This window comes from Eumetopias jubatus, unplaced genomic scaffold (assembly GCF_037043125.1).
Source record: "Eumetopias jubatus isolate StellerSeaLion01/CBP00866 unplaced genomic scaffold, mEumJub1_p1.0 scaffold_1, whole genome shotgun sequence".
In the NCBI taxonomy this organism is placed as follows: domain Eukaryota; kingdom Metazoa; phylum Chordata; class Mammalia; order Carnivora; family Otariidae; genus Eumetopias; species Eumetopias jubatus.
In genome coordinates, this window is record NW_028274807.1 from 106421106 (window position 1) to 106442320 (window position 21215).

Here is a 21215-nt window from a genome sequence, read left to right on the forward strand (position 1 = left end):
TCCGCGTTGGCCCCTTTGCCTTAAGAAAACAGGAACAGCGTCCACATCTACTTGCATTCGCCTAATACCACCTAGAACACGGCTCTCTTCCCCAGCACACTTGTGAAAGAATGACTATACAAAATAAAGACGGAAAGGAGAAAAGGTATGTGTTTACTCAGAGATATGTCAACTTTAGAACGGGAAAGAAGAAACAGGAAATTTTTCGTTCATGTTTTTCATTTACTAGGGAGCTCTGGCATCCAGTCTGAGAAAATAATTTTCTACCCAGGTGGCTTTATCAGCTTAAATGATTCCCTTATTAATCAGAATTTCAAAAGGCAGTAAAAGCCAGTACAAAATAATGGGATTATTTGGGGAATTGATGCTAAGTGCTTAAATTGTACCCTTCTAATGTGTCCCCCTTTTCTTTTGAATATGCACTTTAAAGTGCAACTGTCAAATGTCTAAATTATATCAGGAAATTGGATGTGACTGTGTCCAACTAGCCACAAATTGTTGGGAGCTCTGCTTTTGGTCCAAGCCATCATGATCTCTTGCCCAGATGACAGTAATCACTCCTAAATGGGTCTCCGGGCTCTCAAACATATCCCCCTACCGTCTTCTCCCTACAAAGCAGCCCATTCATTTTCATTGCGGCACAATATCCCGCTGTGTGAGTATATCTTGATTTATTTATCCATTCTACTGTTGATGGGCAATTGGGTGGTTTCTTGCTTGGGTAATCACAACTACCCAATTTATCTTTTTGGTAAACATACAGACGTTGTTTAATGTATACTCCTGGATTCAGTTTCAGTAGATGTTGCAGATAGTTTTCTAAAGTGGTAATTAACATTGTGTTTTTGTTTTGCTCTACCCTTCTCCTTATTCCATTCAGCCTTTTACATATCTTGTTTTCCCCTTACATTTTTCAAATGAAAATTTTTAAAAATTATTCTGAAAAAGTAAAGATTCTTCATAAATGAGGCTATTCAAAACAGTATGTTCCAAACTACAAAGGCATTTCCGTGAGGCACTCCAAAGTGTTCTGAGTGATGGTGCATTGTTGGGAAAATGGGCAACCACATACCACATCATTTTGTAGCAAACACATGAAACAGCCCTGGAATGTTTATTGATACAATCAGTCATATGACAGTGATATCTTATGAGGAATTTGGGATAATTTTTCCATTGCTTCACCCCATTAGCAAAACTTCCTATGATCATTATCCTAAAGCATCTAAAACCTCCATTGTCCAAGAGGTTTTATATATGTATATAATACATATTATATATATCTATATATTTCAAGATGACACAGGTTTAAGTCAGATTCACTTTGATTATATGGATTTGAATATTTTCTTTCTTTGCCCCTGCTGTCCTTGTCCTGACCAGTTTGGATCTTACTTCCAGTGTTTCCTCCTCAGTGGAGGCTTTGTCCTTGAGAGGGACTCTTATTTCATAGTTTCAAGAGTTCCTAGGTTCCAGACCCCAGACTAGCCAACCATCAGACCTTCCCATGGTCTGTTTACATTCATCCATGAATTAGAGCCTGCAAAGTACTCTTCCAGCTTGCACTAAAGATGACATCATAAAGCAAAATGAACTTGGATCACTGTATGAGTCAGGGTACCACAAGGAAACATTAATACACTCAGAAGAGAAGAAAGTTTAAAGTACAAAACAAACAAACATAGGGTGAAAAAAAAAGAACGAGAAGAAAAACTAAGAAACAGACTTTTAACTCTAGAGAACAAACTGATGATTACCGGAGGGGAGGTGGGTGGGGAGTTGAGTTAAACAGGTGATGGGGATTAAGGAGGGCACGCGTGATGAGCACCAGGTGTTGTATGGATGTGTCAAATCATTAAATTGTACCCCTGAAACTAATATTACACCGTATGTTAACTAGCTGGAATTTAAATAAAAATTTAAAAGAAAAAAAATAAAGGACTATTGACATGAGTGGGCAAAGTTAAAGGATCTAACAAAGGATGGGTGAACCCCCCGGGACTAGGAACAATGGAAAGTTGTTCTTACACTGAGGCCTGAAAGAAAAAGGGGCTAAATCAGCAAAGTGACACCTGGTGAGAATTGTAGTCTTAGAGAGGGGCCACAGGAGAAGAATGAGCCATGGTTGAAACAGCAAAGACCCTGACCTCTCCTCCCATCACTGTCTCCCACTGGTGCCTCTCATTGGCAAAAACCCGCTGGAAGCCACAGCACAAGGGAGTTTATGTGATGCAGACTATAGGAGCACAGCGCGGAGTGGGGAAGGCAGTGCATGCGTGTGGTGGGGCAAATACACATGATCCAGTAGCATCCCTGAATCATCGCCTGGAAGGGGGCCATCCAGGAGAGCAGTCTGACCAATAACACAGACATCAGTCTCAGTATGTGTAAAGTATTAACCCGTGAAACCACAAAGATTTAGGGGTTGTTGGTGGCACAGTTAACCTACCCTAACTAATGTATCTGGTGTATTTGCATTTTCACATTATGTCTTTTGTATCTGAACTGTTTTTCCAAAACTATCAGGGGAAATGTGTAACTATCCTCTCAAAATGGAAATGAGTAAATTTCACAAAGATTTTTCACATAAATTGTTAATAATTCTATCTTGAGATTATAAATAATTACTCTGCCTTTAGATGTTCCAAACAGCTGCTTTACAATGACAACTCAAAGGGGGAGAAATTGTAGGGGGGATAAAAAGAGCATTTCTTCAAAAATGAGACTATAAGAAGGAGCAAATACCATGGGAAAATAGTCAAGTGAATACCATAGAAAAGTTCTTTTCAAGACCACTCACTCGCATTTCAACTCACCTCCTTCCTTTCAGCGTTGCTTTCCCTTCTCTTCCCCAGTGAAGTGCCTATTGCACTCAAACTGACCCCTACTATTTAGAAACCCATCAGGTTTCCCCCAATAGCCTCTTTCCACCTTCTCTATCCCTTCTATGCTCCAGGCCTCCTCAGTTTACATGGAAACATCACTCCTGGGCCTTGTTACATGAGTGGTTAGCCATCAATGCTCGCGAGACCACAGCTTGATCACATCATAGCATAATTGTCAGTTTATTACCTTTCATCCCAAATGATGGCAAGTACTGGAAGTGGAGGACAATACCTTGTCTTTGTATATCTTCTGTGCCTAACTCTAAATCTGATGTACACCATCCCTTCAGTAATGGATGGATGGATGGATGGACGGAAGGATGGATAGATGAATTACTATCAGAGCATTAGAGAAAAAAGGGAATAGTAAGGACAACATGAAATCAGGAAAATAGAAGGTAAGTTCTAGGAATTGCAAGCATCCAGTTGGATTGTTATAAGGATGTGGGTAGGAAGGTGGCAGGTGACAAATGTTGAAAATAGAAGACGAAAAATAGTTCGTAGGGCCTTGAATGTCTGGCTAAGGCAGCTGGACTCACCCTGCAGAGTTGAGGAACCACAGGGAACTGATGAACAGAGAGGAAATGAGATCAGATTTGTGTTTTAAGGCAATTAATCTGGCTGTTGGAATATCCTTTCCTTTTTGTTACTATATTCACTTTCTATCAAGCATTTTCTTTGTCTTATCTCAAACAAATCAATCTTATGTTGTGGGTTTGAGCAGCCCCAATAAACATTTCTTTTTCCAAAACAGCTCAAACCTGCTGTCTAGGTCAGTCTTGAGTAAAGTGTTGTTTTGCAATTTTTTTCTTTCAAACGATTAGTCTTTATGCTACTTCTCAAGCCACCAACTGCATTATTTTGATGCAACACCCTGAAATTAATTCTGAACTGCTCCCCAAGGCCCAGCATATGGTTACCAACAAATGCTTGCCCACAGCAGGGAGCGTCATGAGAGACTTCTATATGAGATTCTCTTATACGACAACATTTGCTGATAGAAATTCCAGTCATATTTTTTACTAGAAATAATTTTTAATGGCACATTCGAATGAAATCTTGCCATTTGCAATAACATGGATAGAGCTAGAGAGTAAAATGCTAAGCAAAATAAGTCAATCAGAGAAGGACAAATACCATATGATTTCACTCATATGTGGAATTTAAGAAACAAAACACACGAGCAAAGAGGGAAAAAAGAAGAAAACCAAGAAATAGACTCTTACCTATAGAGAACAAACTGATGGCTACCAGAGTTAGTGGGGAGGAAGGGTGAAATAGGTGATGGGGATTAAGGAGCGCACTTGTCGTGATGAGCACCAGCTGATGTATGGAAGTGTTGAATCACTAAAATGTACACCTGAAACTAATATTACACTGTATGTTAACTAAATGGAAATTTAATTAAATAAATAGATACATAAATACATTACACATTTACTCAAGGAGAAAAATTATCTTTCAATGTTTTAAGACCATTTTAATACTTGACAAGTAATTGAATAGATCGATATTAAAAATTAGACCACCATCCTTTGACAATCACATATTATTCAATTTATCTTCCATAAGCCAGTCTTTGTAACAATGCATGTGTACCAAATCAACAAGTTATAACTTCAGACCATTTTAGATAAAAGTTGTATCTTAAAATTATAATGTTTTACAAGTAAACATTAAAGTTCAACATGCAAATTCAGTTGATACTTTGTTTTTAATAAACTAGAGAAATTTATTTTCTCTAGTTTCCCAAACCTATTGCTGATCAGAAAAATAAATAATTACAAAGAACACAAGTCCAATACAACAGTATTACTGAGCCATGTGGTATGAAAGGAGATAATGAAGGCTTTGATATTGCCCAGATGGACTTCTGGACTTACCTTTTTAGATACCTTATATTCGGAAATCAACACTTCAGAAAAGAAATGGATTACTCTGAGATTGAAATATTTCGAATATAAAAGTAAGGCAAATCACTAGACTTGAATGATCTTTCAGCATTTTTTTTAAATTCCAAGACGGATCATTGAGAAGACTCAAGCCGCATGCATAACTAAACAAGAAATCAGATTCTCATTTTCCTATTGTTTGATACTTTGACAAACCATCCTCTCTTTTCCAAAGTCCATTCCTGGGTCAAGTAGAGGGCAAAGAAAGCAATCTCCCCCCCTCTTCATGCTGTGATATAGGCTCTTCTCTAAAAATCTGAGGGCTGTGATGCAAAGCACTGTAGAAGTTTTGGGAGATGGGTGGGTGAATAGATATTGACCCAGAAAGCACTGGGTACCATTAGTCCTCCAAGAAATGAGCTCATTTTCGAGACTTGCTGGACCTTGGTGTAAACTTCCTATTTAAATTATAGGAAACTCATCCCTTTCATCTGGTCTGGAATCATCTTTCTTTAAAAATCAATAAATAAATTCCTGACATATCTATCCTGCTAAACTAGCAGGATCATCATGGTTTCACTTTCTGCTCTAACAGCCTGTATGAATTTCTCTGCCCAATCTGATTAATTTATATTCACAAGAATTAATAAGTTCTCTTAAAAAGAGAGCTCTTTCTGATCTTGCTGGTTTCCTAAAGTCAAGTATGCACATGGGTATCTGGCTTATCAGCATTTCTACAAATTCTGTTTTTCCACACATTTGATTCATATGCACATAAATATATGTAGAGCATTTTTAAACTTTTGTATCTGGAAGAAGATTGAAAATATAACATTCCAGTTAACTCTGGATGATCAAAGAGTAAATATTCATCATTTAATTTATCCTAAAAAATTTTGCATCCTAATACCTGCTCTAGTTAAACATTTGCTTATTTCGCTTTTGGATATTTGCTATATAATCAACATAACAACTGCTTTGCTGATATCTTAATTCCCCTCATTTTTATTTTTTAAGAAGAAAAATGTTTTGAAATTCAAATATTTTACTACTATTATCCAGAAAAATCTGGAGGAGATGGGCCTTGCCTTCCCTCTGGAAGAAATTTTTCTATTTCCATTATGAATTCAAGAAGAAACTGAGCTTTGTTCACATCCCAGTTCCTTCGATATTATCTGTATGCAGCAGAGTCCTTTGAAATACAAATTCTCTTACTAAATGCCCTGCTCCAAGGGAAAGTTTAATGAGCTATAATTCTTACCTCAGTCGGAGAAAAGCTATCTATTCCATAGAGGCATTAACAAGATGTCTTTAAGTCCCCACAAGGTGACTTTGTTTGATGTAAATTTCTAGACCAGACACGCATGATACAAAAAGAAACATATTCAAGAGCCAGGTTTTTTATCCATCATTTTAGGTTACTTGTGCCCTCTACTATACACTCCTCATACCAAAGTATTATGAAATGTTTAAATGAAGTTATTTATAATTTCAGTGGTAACAGGTACTCTAATTCATGCTAAATGGTATCTTAGAGATTTCATATCCCATGCTAGGACCATACTACTAGAACCCAAATCCTAAATATTACCCCAGAGCATCAGGTGGCGGCTGCAGGAGCAACCTGAAAGGAAATGTTGAACCATGTCACCATTGCAGTTTTGAAGGACACATGTAATTCACAACTCTATTCATCCAGAACAGTTGACGCTGTGCAATTATTAAGCTTACCGCTCACAGAGGCTGAAGTCAGTTGGATGCTCTATCTATGGTGGGGACTCTTCCACCAACAATATCATCGGTGTTCCTTGTTGCCCTCAGCAAAGTAATGAAACACTTCGGAGCAAATATACAACACAACAAACCATAGCTGGATGCCAAGATTGCAAATATTTCCACAGATACTTTGAAATTGCCTTTGGTGCTCAAGTAAGCAGGGACAAAAGAGATCCAGATGATGAAGAAGACCAGCATTCCAAACGTGATTCTTCTTCCTTCATAGTAATTATCCGGCAATTGGCGAACAACAAAAGTTGTTAGAAAGCATAGCAAGGCCAGGAAGACAGGGATCCCAAGTATAGAGCATAAAAACTCTATAGAACCTTCATCATATTCCAAAATGATCTTTATATGTCAACATTCTATGTTCTTGTACAATCTTGGGGGCTCCAATACTAAGTAGGCTGTGCATAAGCCAATCTCTACCAGAACAGAGATCAGCACAATGATTTTTTGATAAGGGGAATGGATGGATATAAGTCAGGTTTTGGATTTAGAAATTGTGAAGGCTAAAAACAGTGAAATTGTTTTTCCAAGAATGCAAGACAGGCAAAGAGAAAAACCCATTGCCAAAGGGACCTGGCGGGTCATGCAAGACCGGTTGTATGGCTTGCCAATGAAAAGCATGGAAGACAGCAGTACGATGACAAGAGAAAGCTGAATGAGAAAGCTCAGCTCCCGGTCACTGGCGTTCACAAGTGGAGTATGCCTGTATATCACGTACACAGTTGTGACTGCCAAGACCACAAGCACCCCAAAGATAGACAGAATGACAAGCACGAATCCCAGGGCCTCATCGTAGGCAAGGAACGCCACCTATTTCAGCACACACTTGCTCTTTTGTGCATTTGACCAATAGTCTTCACCACATTGTTCACACTCCCTTTGACCTAATGAACAAAAAACAGAGGATTGACTGCAAGAAAATCAATTGTCCCCTTCAGCTGCGAATAGCTCAGAGCAGCCAAAGACCTAGTGTAGGACTCACTGAGATTCCTTTATACAGAATATACAACATTTTTTTAAAAAGAAGAGAAAAAAGCATCAATACAATGGTCTTAGAGTGTGCAACTAATATTAAAGGTTGAGAATTATTTTCAGTTGTAGGAATTCAGTCTGGCTTCTTGGTTTCTGCCTTTCCTGTATGGGCCTTTTCTGGTAAGATGCCTCTTTCTCTTCCAATTATCCAATTGAGAAGGGAGGTATCTAGTCTATCCTCATAAACCAGAGAATAATCCACAGTTTCCAATGTACGAGAAAATTAAAGCTACTAAGGTGAATCAAGAGGATCGTGATAAGGATTAAAGTACAAGTGTTTTTTTTTTTTAAGATTTTTATTTATTTATTTGAGAGAGAGAGAGATCAGAAGCAGGGGGGAGGGGTAGAGGGAGAAGCAGATTCCCCACTGAGCAAGGAGCCTGATGCAGGGACTCGATTCCAGGACCCTGGGATGGTGACCTGAGCTGAAGGCAGATACTTAACCGACTGAGCCACCCAGGCACCCAAAATGCAAGTATTTTCAACCTTCCATTCAACATTACTGCCACCTACTGAGGGGAATTTTGTCTTTCTCAGCTTTCTCCTCCCCATCCTCCAGATCCAGATTCCAGAGAATACGCAGAGATGGACTGAGAATAAGAAGGGAAACAAAAATAGCAACCATGTTAACTAAAGTTGAGAAAAATTTGGGAGCCTTCAGCTGGGCAGATTCTCCAAGGGAGACTATTACAACGTAAGAAAAAACTATTTGAGATGCATTCACGGTAAATTATCAAGTGGATCTCTTTAATGTTCTCTGAAAGGTGCTAGGGAAGATCGGAATTCCCTTCCAATCACTTCGGACTGCTGGACTGGACTTCTCTTGATGTAACTCAGTGCAGAGACTGGGTCACGTGGGGTTCAGGGAGGTGTTCAGGTTACCTATTTTCCAATTGGGGAAAATTTTACATTTTTAAAAATTCTTGAAATAAATTGTTATTGAGGGCCTTTTGGTAAAGGACAAGGACAACTTGTATTATCTTTAAAGGTAGAGATAAGCAGAGATAAAAGTACACCTGATCCAACATGCTTCATAAGGCTAAGCAAACCAAACCTCACTAAAATCCTTGTCATGAAGAGCAGCAATGCAGCAGGCTGTAGAGAAGAATTCATAGAGCAGTTGTTACAGAATTCATCTGTAAAATTCATCCTGCAAACCTGAAGTAATTATGGCCTTAAGTCCATTGTCTTTAGGGATAGATTTCTTGATCTTATAATTCCAAATGAGAGATAATACAGTAGAATAGAGAACTGTAATTCACTTATTTTTCCAATTATTGACTATTTTTTACATAACTAATGTTTAATCTATTTTAGAAACTGAAATAATTTTAAGTACTTTTTATGAATCCATTTATTCACATTTCACATTTCTTTTTCTTTTTATTTTTTTCTCTTAAATTCACAGATGCAAATCCTTTTCCCAACTGTAGCAGCTTTAGAACTGAAACCCAATATTATGCTTTTTTTCCACACTGCAAAGAATATCTAACAGTTTGATGGATTATAATGATTTTTGTTATAAGTTGTTCACACTATTTATAAAGATGGCTCCCAAAGCCCTCTTCACCGGAGCATGCTTAATCTAATTGCATTTCAATATCATGGGAAAATATATGACCATCTCTACCTGGTTCCCGTGACACATGTCCATCAGCACATGGGATGCAGTCAAAGCAACAGATCGGTTCCCCCTGACGAATCCCCTTCCGTGTCCCAGGATGACATAGATCAGTATACACCGAATGAGGAAGCTAGCAAAGACAAATACAATGCATGTAACAAAGCCTTTTGTCTCCACAAAAAAAAAAAAAAAAAGTCGAGAGAGTTCACACCTGGATTTCCATGGGTTTTGTGATATCTCGGGAAACCCGGGAGAGCTGGGCATGGATAACAAAGAGCATGAATGACACCTGCAGCGCCTAGAGAGGAATTTTGCTGAAGTCAGTCTTGTGGTTGATTCTAGAAATTCAGAGCTATCTTCAAGTTAGGTCTTTCCAATCTGGGGGCCTCAGACCAGCCTCCATGCCCAGCATACTCCTGAGAAGGGACAGTTTGACAAATCTGTTCCTGCTTGTTGGGGGAGGGCAGTGACCCCAAGAATTGTCTTGAAAGCCTGTAAAAGATTTTTTCTCACAGGGTCATCCCAACAGTCTGAAAGTCAAAGATGTGTCATAAAGGCTCAGCAGAAAAGAAATATAAAATATCTTTTCCAGGGGAAAAAAAAATGGCAGGACAAAAAGGAAATGTGGACAAGGCATAACACCGGAATATTTTCTCACAAAAAAAGAATTTTGACAGTAAAGCAGAAGCAGCGGGGGAAGATGGCGGCGGCCGTACCACAGCGGGCTTGGACCGTGGAGCAGCCGCGCAGCGAGCAGCTACCCAAGAAGGATATTATCAAGTTTCTACAGGACCACGGTTCAGATTCGTTTCTTGTAGAAGTTACTAGGAAACGTTAAAAATGTGGCCAAGACAGCTAACAACGACCTTTTGGTTACAGCCTACAACCATCATTTTGAAAGTAAACGTTTCAAGGGTACTGAAAGTATAAGTAAAGTGTCTGAGCAGGTGAAAAATGTGAAGCTTAATGAAGATAAACCCAAAGAAACCAAGTCTGAAGAGACTCTGGATGAGGGTCCACCAAAATACATAAAATCTGTTCTTAAAAAAGGAGATAAAACCAACTTTCCCAAAAAGGGAGATGTTGTTCACTGCTGGTATACAGGAACACTACAGGATGGGACTGTTTTCGATACTAATATTCAAATGAGTTCAAAGAAGAAGAAAAATGCCAAGCCTTTAAGTTTTAAGGTTGGAATAGGCAAAGTTATCAGAGGATGGGATGAAGCACTCTTAACTATGAGTAAAGGAGAAAAGGCTCGACTAGAGATTGAACCAGAATGGGCTTATGGAAAGAAAGGACAGCCTGATGCCAAAATCCCACCAAATGCAAAACTCATTTTTGAAGTGGAGTTAGTGGATACTGACTGAAATAGCAATGCTTCGGATATAAAGATATCAGCAACAATAAAACATGGCCTTGAAGAAACTTATGTAACTAATTAGAGCTGGTTACTATTGTAAGGGAAGAGTCAACTGGAAAATTCAAGAACTCCAATATTGTTTACCCAATCCCCAACTTTTAATATATGTAATCCATTATAATTCCCTAAAGTTCGAAATATTTTACAACAGCTGTGTAAAATATTGGTTAAGGAGAAATGACTTTCCTTTTACCTCATGTTGTAAACTAAAAGGCTCAATAAAAACATATTCAGTGTCAAAAAAAAAAAGAATTTTGAGAGCTCAATGGTAAATACAGGTCTCCCTTTACATTCTACAGGGACGTGCACTTTGAAACCCAGTACAAATGCAATGTTTGTGAATCAGTTTATATCTTCATGGAAATGAAGATTTCCATTTCCAAATGAAGATTATTTAAAAAGGAGATAAAATGTAGTTTCCATTAAGGAAATATTTATTTTGGAAAGTCAATAATCACATTTATATTTACTTTGGAAATCAGAATTTTCCTATATTGAGTTTTATAGGTTAAATCTGAATTAGATAACAATGAAAAATATTAGAAATCTCTGAGATCAGTTATGGCATGTACCATTACTGAAGTGTGTATTGCTGTACACACCTTCTTCTTACAAGGTGTGTGCATGCGTGACCAAAGAATGAACTGGATTTCCTCTCTCCTGACCCAGTCTTCTGAAGTGAGCTCTCCATATATCTTTCTTTGAAAATCATCATAAACAATGAGCTGATGCCTCTTTGTTCCATTTCTCAGTATCCCTTCCCTTCTCAACACCAGTAACCTAGCTTCTAACCCACTCACCTCACTAAAATGTTTCCTGCCGTGTCTGCTAGCTTTTCCTCTAGCTACATTCTCTTTTGTATCTCTTCAATATTTGGCACTCTTAATCAACCCCTCCTTGAAATGCAGGCTCCCTTGTCTTCCACTGGGCCTTTTATTTATTAATTGGTTCTACGTCCTCCACCTTCCTCACCACTGTGGGCATTTTCTTAGGTTTGCTCCTTAGTCCTCTGCTTTTATCTGTTGATATAAGGCAGCTCATTCACTCTGTCTTTAAACAGCAGCTTTATTTAAAAACTCCCAAATCTTAATCTCTACCAACCTATCCCACCTGAACTCTAAGTCCATATTCTAAACTCCCAGTATGTCCCTACTTTGAGTTTCCACCATCATCTCAAATTCAACATGTCCAAAGCTATCCCCATTAACCCTATTCCTTCTCCCAAATTCCTCATTTCTGTCACAACACCACCATTCTCATCCATAACCTCCAACCTTATCTTGCATTATTTGCCTATATATTCCCTCTCCTTCACTCAGGCCCATCTGCTCACCAACCTCCAGACTCAGTTTACCAACATGAGTTAAATCATGCCTTATGCTGCCTACTAATTATTTAAGGCAGGACACTTCCAAGTCCAGTCTGTCAGCAAATCCACTGGCTTCTAACTGTAAGATATCCAGAATCTGACTATTATGTGCCACTTCCATCACATCTATCTCGGTTCAAGCACCCAAATTATTTTGGATTATTTTATTGGTCTTCTAATTGGTGTCCCTTTTTCTACTCTTGTCTGCCCCACCACCAGCCCACTCCTTCAGTTTATTTGCAGCATGGTAAACAAATGATCCTCTAAAGATTTTATTTATTTATTTATTTATTTATTTATTTATTTATTTATTTATAGAGAAAGAGATAGCCCGAGCAGGGGGAGGGGCAGAGGCAGAGGGAGAGAAAGAATCTCAAGCAGACTCCAAGCTGAGCCTGGAGCCCAGTGCGGGACTCAATTTCACCACCTTGAGATCATGACCTGAGCCGAAATCAAGAGTTGGTCGCTTAACTGACTGAGCCACGCAGGCACCCCAAGAGATGATCCTTTAAACCCTAAATCAGACTATTACTGTTCTCTCTCAAGGCTCTCCCATGGCTCCCCTTTTCACTCAGTGTAAAAGCCAAAGTCCTGAAATAGCCAATAAGGCCCTATGTGATCTACCCTCTCTCGTCTTTCTTCCCTCCTCTCCCACTACTCTCCCACTCCCTCACTCTGTCCAGTCACACTGACCTCTTTGCCGTTCCTCCACATGCCAAGCACGCCTCTGCCTCAGGGCTTAGAAACTGCCATTGCCTCTGCCTGGAATGCTCCTCCCCCCCCCCATGATGCATGGATTCACTTCCCTTTTTGTTCAAATGTCACCAAATGTCACCCTTCCCTGACCACATTATGTGAAGTTTCAACACTCCCCCCATCACTCCCTATCTCAGACCCTACTACTTTTTTCCCTTCAGCACTATCACCCTTCAAGATAACATACAATTTATCTATTTGTCTTGTTTATTGCCTATTTCCTCCCACTGAAACGTTAGCTCCATTAGTCAGGGATTTGTTCTGTTTTGTACAGTGACATATCCCCAGTTCCTAGGATGCTGTCTAGCATCTGTAATATTGTGCTCAATAAATATTGGCTCAATTAATTAATTAATTACATTATAAGTGCTATGAAGGCAGTGTTTTGGTGGTTGTGTGCGTGTGTGTGTGTGTGTGTGTGTGTGTGTGTGTTTTACTTCTTTCCCTTTATTTTGTAGTTTGTGAAATAACAGGTTGGTTCCAAAGAATCCTCCAAAGCTGGTTAATTTTGAAATGAGAATATCATTACGAACTTATGGATTTTAAAAATGTGTTTTCTTTTATTGCATTTATTTTCCTTATTGATGCTCAAGTTGTCCAATTTTTTTAAAGATTTTATTTATTTATTTGACAGAGAGAGACACAGCAAGAGAGGGGACACAAGCAGGGGGAGTGGGAGAGGGAGAATCAGGCTTCCCGCGGAGCAGAGAACCCAATGGGGGGCTCGATCCCAGGATCCTGGGATCATGACCAGAGCCGAAGGCAGACGCTTAATGGCTGAGACACCCAGGCGCCCAAGTTGTCCAATTTTTGACCAGGGAAAACTTCTGCTTGGCTCCTGCATTTTTTTTTTAAGTGTAGTTGACAAACAATGTGACATTAGTTTCAGATGTACAACATAGTGATTCCACAAGTCTATATGTTATCCAATGCTCACCACAAGTGTAGCCACCATCTGTCACCATACAATGCTATTACAGACCATTGACAGTATTCCCTGTGCTGTACCTTTCATCCCCATGACTTATTCATTCCATAGCTGGAAGCCTGTACCTCCCACTCCCCTTCACCCATTTTGTCCATCCTCCCACCCCCGTTCCCTCTGACAATGATCAGTTTGTTCTATTTTTTTGGTTCATTTCTGTTTTTTGTTTGTTTGTTTATTTTGTTTTTTAGATTCCACATGTAAGTAAAATCATATAGTATTTGTCTTTCTCTCTCTGACTTATTTCACCTAGCATAATACCCTCTAGGTCCATTTATGTGGTTGTAAATGGCAAAATGTCATTCTTTTTTATGGCTGAGTAATACCCCATTATATACATATGCATACCACTTTTCTTTATCCATTCATCTATGGATGGACACCTGGGTTGCTTCCATATCTTGGCTATTGTAAATAATGCTTCAATAAACAGAGAGGAGCATATATCTTTTTGAATTAGTGTTTTTGTTTTTGTTTTCTTTGGGTAAATATCCAGTAGTGGAATTATTGGAGCATATGGTATTTCTATTTTAATTTTTTGAAGAAATTCCATACTGTTTCCCACAGTGGCTGCACCAATTTACATTCTCACTAACAGTGCACAAGGATTCTTCTTTCCCCAGATTCTCACCAACATTTGTTATTTCTTATCTTTTTGATTCTAATCATTCTGACAGGTGTGAAGTGATATTTCACTACAGTTTTCATTTGCATTTCCTTGATGATGAATGATGTTGAGCATCTTTTCATGTGTCTGTTTGCCATCTATATATCTTTTTGGGGAAAAAATTCTATTTAAGTCCTCTGCCCATTTTTTGTTGGATTATTTCATTTTTGGTGTTAAGTTGTATAAATTTTGGATATTAATCCCTTACCAGGTATGTCATTTGCAATATCTTCTCCTATTTAGTCAGTTGCCTTTTCATTTTGTTGATGGATTCCTTTGTTGTGCAAAAGCTTTTTATTTTGATGAGGTCCCAATAGTTTATTTTTGCTTTTGTTTCCTTTGTCTGAGGAGACATATCTAGTAAAATATTGCTAAGATTGATGTCAAAGAAATTACTGCTTATGTTGTCTTCTAGTTTTATGGCTTCAGATCTCACATTTAGGTCTTTAATCAATTTTGAGTTGATTTTTGTGTATGGTGTAAGCAAGTGGTCCAGTCTCATTCTTTTGCATATAGCTGTCCTGTTTTCCTAGTACCATTTATTGAAGAGACTGGCTTTTCTCCATTGCATATTCTTGCCTCCTTTGTCATAGATTAATTGTGTAGTGTGGGTTTATTTCTGGGCTCTCTATTCTGTTCCACTGATTCTATGAGTCTATTTTTGTGTCGATACAATACTGTTTTGATTCATACAGCTCTGGAGAATATCTTGAAATCTGGAATTGTAATACCTTCTGCTTTATTCCTCTTTCTCAAGATTGCTTTGGCTATTTAGGGTCTTTTGTGGTTCCATACAAAATTTAGTATTATTTGTTTTAGTTCTAAGAAAAAGGCTGATAGTATTTGGTAGGGATTGCTTTGAATCTGTAGGTTGCTTTGGGTAGCATGGACATTTTAATGATATTAATTCTTCCAATCCATGAACATGGAATATCTTTCCATTTGTTTGTGTTGTCTTCAATTTTTTTCAACAGTGTTTTATAGTTTTCAGAGTACAGGTCTTTCACCTCCTTGGTTAAGATTACTCCTAGATATTTAATTCTTTTTGATGCAATTGTAAATGGGACTGTTTTCTTAATTCTCTTTCTGCTGCTTTGTTATTCATGTATAGAAACACAACCAATTTCTGTTTATTAATTTTGTATCCTGCAACTTTACCAAATTCTTTATTAGTTCTAATAGTTTTGTTTTGTTTTGTTTTGTTTTGTTTTGTTTTGTAGTCCTCAGGGTTTTCTATGATTAGTATCATAGCATCTGCAAATGGTAACAGTTTAACTTCTTACCAGTTTGGATGCCTTTTATTTCTTTTTCTTTTCTGATTGTTGTGGCTAGAATTTCCCAGTACTATGTTGGATAAAAGCAATGAGAGTGGACATCCTTGTCTTGTTCCTGATCTTAGAAGGAAAGCTCCCAGTTATTCACCACTGAGTATGATGTTTGCTGTGGGTTTTTCATATAAGCTTTTATTGTATTGAGGTATGTTCCCTCTAAACCCACTTTGTTGAGAGTTTTTATCACAATGAATTTTGAGTTTTGTCAAATGCCATTTCTGCATCTATTGAGATGATCATATGATTTTTATCCTTCATTTTGTTGATGTGGTGTATCATGTTGACTGATTTGTGAATATTGAACCATCCTTGCATCCCCAGAATAAATCCTGCTTGATTGTGGTGAATGATCCTCTTAATGTATTGTTGACCATGGTTTGCTTATATTTTGTTGAAGATTTTTGCAAGAGATCTCTTAACCTATCCTCACTTTTAAAAATTCTTTGTTTTTTTTTTAAGATTTTATTTATTTATTTGACAGAGAGAGACACAGCAAGAGCAGGAACACAAGCAAAGGGAGTGGGAGAGGGCGAAGCAGGCTTCCCGCGGAGCAGGGAGCCTGATGTGGGGCTCAATCCCAGGACTCTGGGATCATGACCTGAGCCGAAGGCAGATGCTTAATGACTGAGCCACCTGGGTGCCCCCCTTTTTTCTGTTTTGCTTGGATGTTTCAATTACCCTGTCTTCCAGATGTCTAATCTGTCTTCTGCTTCTGCTAATCTACTTGTTGATTCCCTCTAGTGTATTTTTCATTTCAGTTACTGTATTCTTCAATTCTGATTGGTTCTTTTTTACATATTCTATCTCTTTGTTTAAGCTCTTACTGAGTTCTTCCACTTCTCTCTTCAGTCCCATGAGCATCTTTATGATTATTACTTCAAACTCTTCATCAAGCATATTGCTTATCTCCATTTCATTTAGTTCTTTTTCTAAGGATTTCTCTTATTCTTTCATTTGGAGCATAGTCCTGTCTCTCCATTTTGCTTGACTTTCTATGTTTGTTTCTATAAATTAGGTGGAACTGTGACTTCTACAGTTGAAGGAATGGTCTTATGATGGCTGTCACCTGTGTAGACTTGTGCCTGGTGACTTTAACCGGTTGGCTGGAGCTGTGTGGGATGGCGGTCCCAAGGCCAGGGCTGGAGCTGCCCTGATGAAAGGGCCAGAGCTGAAATGGACATGGGCTGGGATGGCCCTGAGGCTCTCCATCGAGAGGGCACCCTGGCAGGACAGCTTAAACTGAAGTGAGTGCAAGGGGAGAAGCTGCTGAGCTCTCTGCACAGAGAGTGCCCTGGCAGGACAGCTGAACCTGAAGTGGGTATAAACCAGGGTGCCCTGGGGTGCTCGGCACAGGGATTATCCTGGCGGGGCAGCTAGAACAGAGATGGGGTGTGATCTGGGATGTCCCAGGGTGCTCCATGCCCTGCTGGGGTGGTTAGAACTGAGGCAGGCTCAGGCCAGGTGTTCCCAGGGTGTTCTGCACAGGGGACACTTTGGCAGGGCAGCTGGAGCTAAGGTAGGCATAGCCAGGAAGTCCCAGAGTACTCTGTATCAGGGGTGCCCTAGCAAGCCATCTGGAGCTGAAGTGGGATGGGCCTGGAGTCTTCTGGGGTGCTCTGCTCCTGTGTTACCTTGGTGCAATAGCTGGAGCTGTAGTGGGCACTGACAAGGGATGTTCTGGTATACACTGCCCAGTGTACACCAAAGAGACTTGGTGGGATGGCTGGAGCTGGTGTGGGCTAGGGGCCCAGGAAATGCTGAGGCAGCAGGCCGATAGGGTACACAGACCCTGTTCCCATCCAGTATCAAGGCAGAAGGGGAACATAAACGCAGGCACTCACTAGCCCCTCCAACCCAGAGAAAGTTCCAGCAGCTCCCTCCCTGTTTGGCAAGGTTCTAGGGCTAGTCCCTTCATATTCTAGTTGCTCTTTTAAATCTCAGCCTTTCTTTCTGTGCCCCAGGGCAAATAAATCTGCTCAAGGTCATCTCAGGGTACTATCCCTCCCCACTGCAGTTCCCAGTGTGGGGGGTAGCAGGTGGGTTCCCTTTGTTACCATGTCTCCATCTCTCTTGTCATTCTCAGAGTGGTCTCTCAATCTTTTGTTGTGCACAAGCTGTCCAGTCAGTTCTCAGTTCCTCTTCAGGAGGAAATGCTCTATAAACAGGTGTAGATTTGGTGTGTCCATGAAGGAGGTGATTCAATGTCTTCCTATGTCGCCATCTTGGACTGGAATTCAGGGTAGTGGTTTTTTAGAGTGCTTAACAAGAGGTGGACTCACAGATGCTTAGTAAATTTCTATCAAATTCATTTGAACCGATTTCATTGTACAAATATATCCCCGATTTTAATAAAGAAGATAAGAAAAATAAAATTATTATCCTTTTTTTTTTAAAGATTCTATTTATTTATTTGACAGAAGAGACACAGAGAGAGGGAACACAAGCAGGGGGAGCGGGAGAGGGAGAAACAGTCATGCTCTGATGAAACATTATTAAAATAGAAATCTACTATGTCATTTTACTCTTCTTACATCAATTTTTAGTAGAACAGCATTCTATGAACCTTGTCTGTACAAGCAATAACATCTTCTCTGTTTCATGCAAAATATTATATTGAGTACCTACTTTATGCCTAACAGTAGGAATACAAAGTGAAAAGTCTCAGGCCCCATTCATGGAGAGTTCTAGACCACAGAAGATAGTTTGTACACTAGGCCTAGGGCAGCTCTGTCTTTCTGCAATGACAGAAGTGTTATATACACAATATGGTGCTCCTAGCCCCAGGTGGATGTTGAACACTTGAAATGTGCCCCAGTATGACAAAGGAACTGACTTTTTAATTTTATTTAATTTTAATTAATTTAAATTTTAAAAAATACATGTGAATAGGGGCTACCAATTTGGACAGAACAACTCTAGGTCAAAGAAATAAAATGCAGAAAAGAGCTGAGGCCCCTCCAGTGGCAAACACTGTAGCTTCTATTTTTATATCCTGTCATAGTGTGTCCGAGTGCTTCCTGAGGATGCGCCAGGAAAGGAAGGAACTGCTATGTCTGTGTATATGCTTTTGTGAGTTTGCATGAGTTTATATATGTTTATTGCTGCCCATGGAAGGTGGAGAGTAAAAAAAGAAGAGAGATAAAAAACAAAAAAAAAGATCTTCAAGGTGTCTGGCACAGCATAGGAGCTCAGCAATCTTAATTTCCTTGTCACTTATTCTTAGATCTTTTCCCAATAGGATTTGGAAGACCATTTGGGGAATCTCAGATCTCAGATCTACAGGGCCACACAGGAAGAGAGAAGATATAGGAATAAGAATCAAGATGAAAACAGACCCCACACCCCCCAAAAAAAGTCTGCAGCAGCAAAGAAAAACCCCTGACTGCACTGATGTCCACATTCAGTCCTGGCTCCTGCTGGTCCCTTCATTGTGAGATCCACAGGGAAGATTAAATTGCCAATGCTTTCTCACCACCCCTCTATCATTTTACTGTGACCTGTAGTAACCACTGAACTAGAATATCAAAGGCCCTCGAGTCCTACTCTCCTAGAACTAATATTTCATTAAGGGTAAAAAGTTCAGCTGTCTGGGAAGTAATGGAGTTCCTTCATGACTTCTGGTAAGTGATGAGGTCTCTCCTCAACTTTCTCCAATTCTTCTCCAGGTGCTGTCTTTATGTCATACCCAAGGGACCCAGTCTCTAGCTCATCAGCCACTTCTCAGTCCTGCATATCAAAGCCCTCCTGTTGCATAGAAGGAGGAGGAATAAAAATTGTAATAACAAGTAAAATAAGTAACAATAATTCTCTCTCAATAAATAATAATAATAAGGAAAATAATAGTTTTTTACGTAGGGTAAGTGGTTTACATCCAAAGAGAATGCATTTAATCCTCAAATCTTATTTCTCCTACCTCTCAGAACAATTTTGAAAACAATACTTTGGAAAGAATTTTGAAGCTTATGAAACTCATCTTTCTCTCCTATAAAAGATTTCTTGAATGATAGATCAAAGCTTGTTGACATATATGTGCACCCACAAATATACTATACTGGTAACTAGTGTTCCCTACTCCAAATTATATTATGAATTTGTAAATTCTCTCTATCATTCTCTGGCCCTGAGAACAAATAAGAAAAAGGGGAGGAAGAAATGAAATCCCTCTAGAACTACCATCAGAAGGGGAAAGAAGGACTTCTGGTTTGCCCCAGGATAATGGTAGCTGCTAAACTGCGAATCTCTCCACACATCCTCTCAAAAAGACCACACAAATTTAAAAAGCAAAAAAAGTAGTAAAACCACACATGACGCACGACGTTAGGATCATAAAGGGAATACTATGAACTTCAAAGTACTTGTATGTAGAGAAACAGCCATTAAATTCCAGCAAGGCCATTTCTAGAGTTCCTCCCTCTTCCCTGGGTATATGGAAAATGGATGGAAACTTGAGAAATTGTGCAGGAAAGAGTAAGAGGGAACTGAGAACTGAAGGTTGATGGAGAGCAGACAAATCATTCCTAGAAAGAAAATGTCCCAGCCTATGTTAAAAAAGGTCCCAAACCATGGAGAGACAGGACCAGCTCTAGGGAAAGGTCTTGAAAGTGGGACTCGAGGTGCCAGTCTCAGGATGGCACCATTTCACTGGGACTAGAAGGTATATGGAGAGGAGAAGTGCCTTTTTGAGATGTGGTAGAAAGGGAAAGAAGAGGGGAAAGTTAAGAATCCTGCAGAAACAAGAGTGAACCATAAAACCAAAAGACACATTAAGCTTTCCTTTACCACAAAAAGTCATGTCTTAAATGAACTACTACTCTTCACCCTACTAAAAGAAGAAGGCAGTCTTGAAATAGGGATTTGTAAAACACCAGAAACTCTCATCCCTGTCTATGAACAATAATAGGTGTAAGTGCCTTGACGTAAGTTTACTATAAGAAGAAAACAGAAAATGAAAATCAAAACATTGCTGCAGATCCCATCAACACACACACACAACAACCATTACATGGGAGAATAATGTAACATAGCATTTTAAATAAATATTCCAGCACAATTAAATACTCTCAGAAAAACACTTAGAGATGTGCAAAAATACTTGAGTCAGGCATTTAAAAATTAAAAACAAATAAATATACAACTGGAAGAAATAGAAAAAATTCATTTTACTCAGAAAAAAAACTAAAGACAAAATAAAGCCATTTCAGAAATTAAGATAAAGTTACAAGACATTCAAAAACAAATATATTTTAAGTGAAACAAATATATTTTGAGTAAAAATTTAATAAGGAGCATAGAATAAAGTCAGGAAAACAATGAAAAGAATAAGGATAAAATAAAGAAAAAGGCAAAAATGATCAGAGAGAAAGTAGATAAAACAGAAGACAGACAAAGGAAGTCAAACCCTTTGATTGGAGTACTTGAAGAAGAAAAACAAAATCATAAAACTAATATTTAAAACTATAGTCCAAG

The 21215-nt window shown here is 38.8% G+C and overlaps 2 pseudogenes; one reads left to right on the forward strand and one right to left on the reverse strand.

The window, feature by feature from the left end:
* Positions 1-6464: 6464 nt before the first annotated feature.
* LOC114209038 (vomeronasal type-2 receptor 1-like) overlaps positions 6465-21215 on the reverse strand; it is a 28461-nt pseudogene continuing 13710 nt past the window's right edge.
* LOC114209127 (peptidyl-prolyl cis-trans isomerase FKBP3 pseudogene) lies at positions 9898-10808 on the forward strand (annotated as a pseudogene).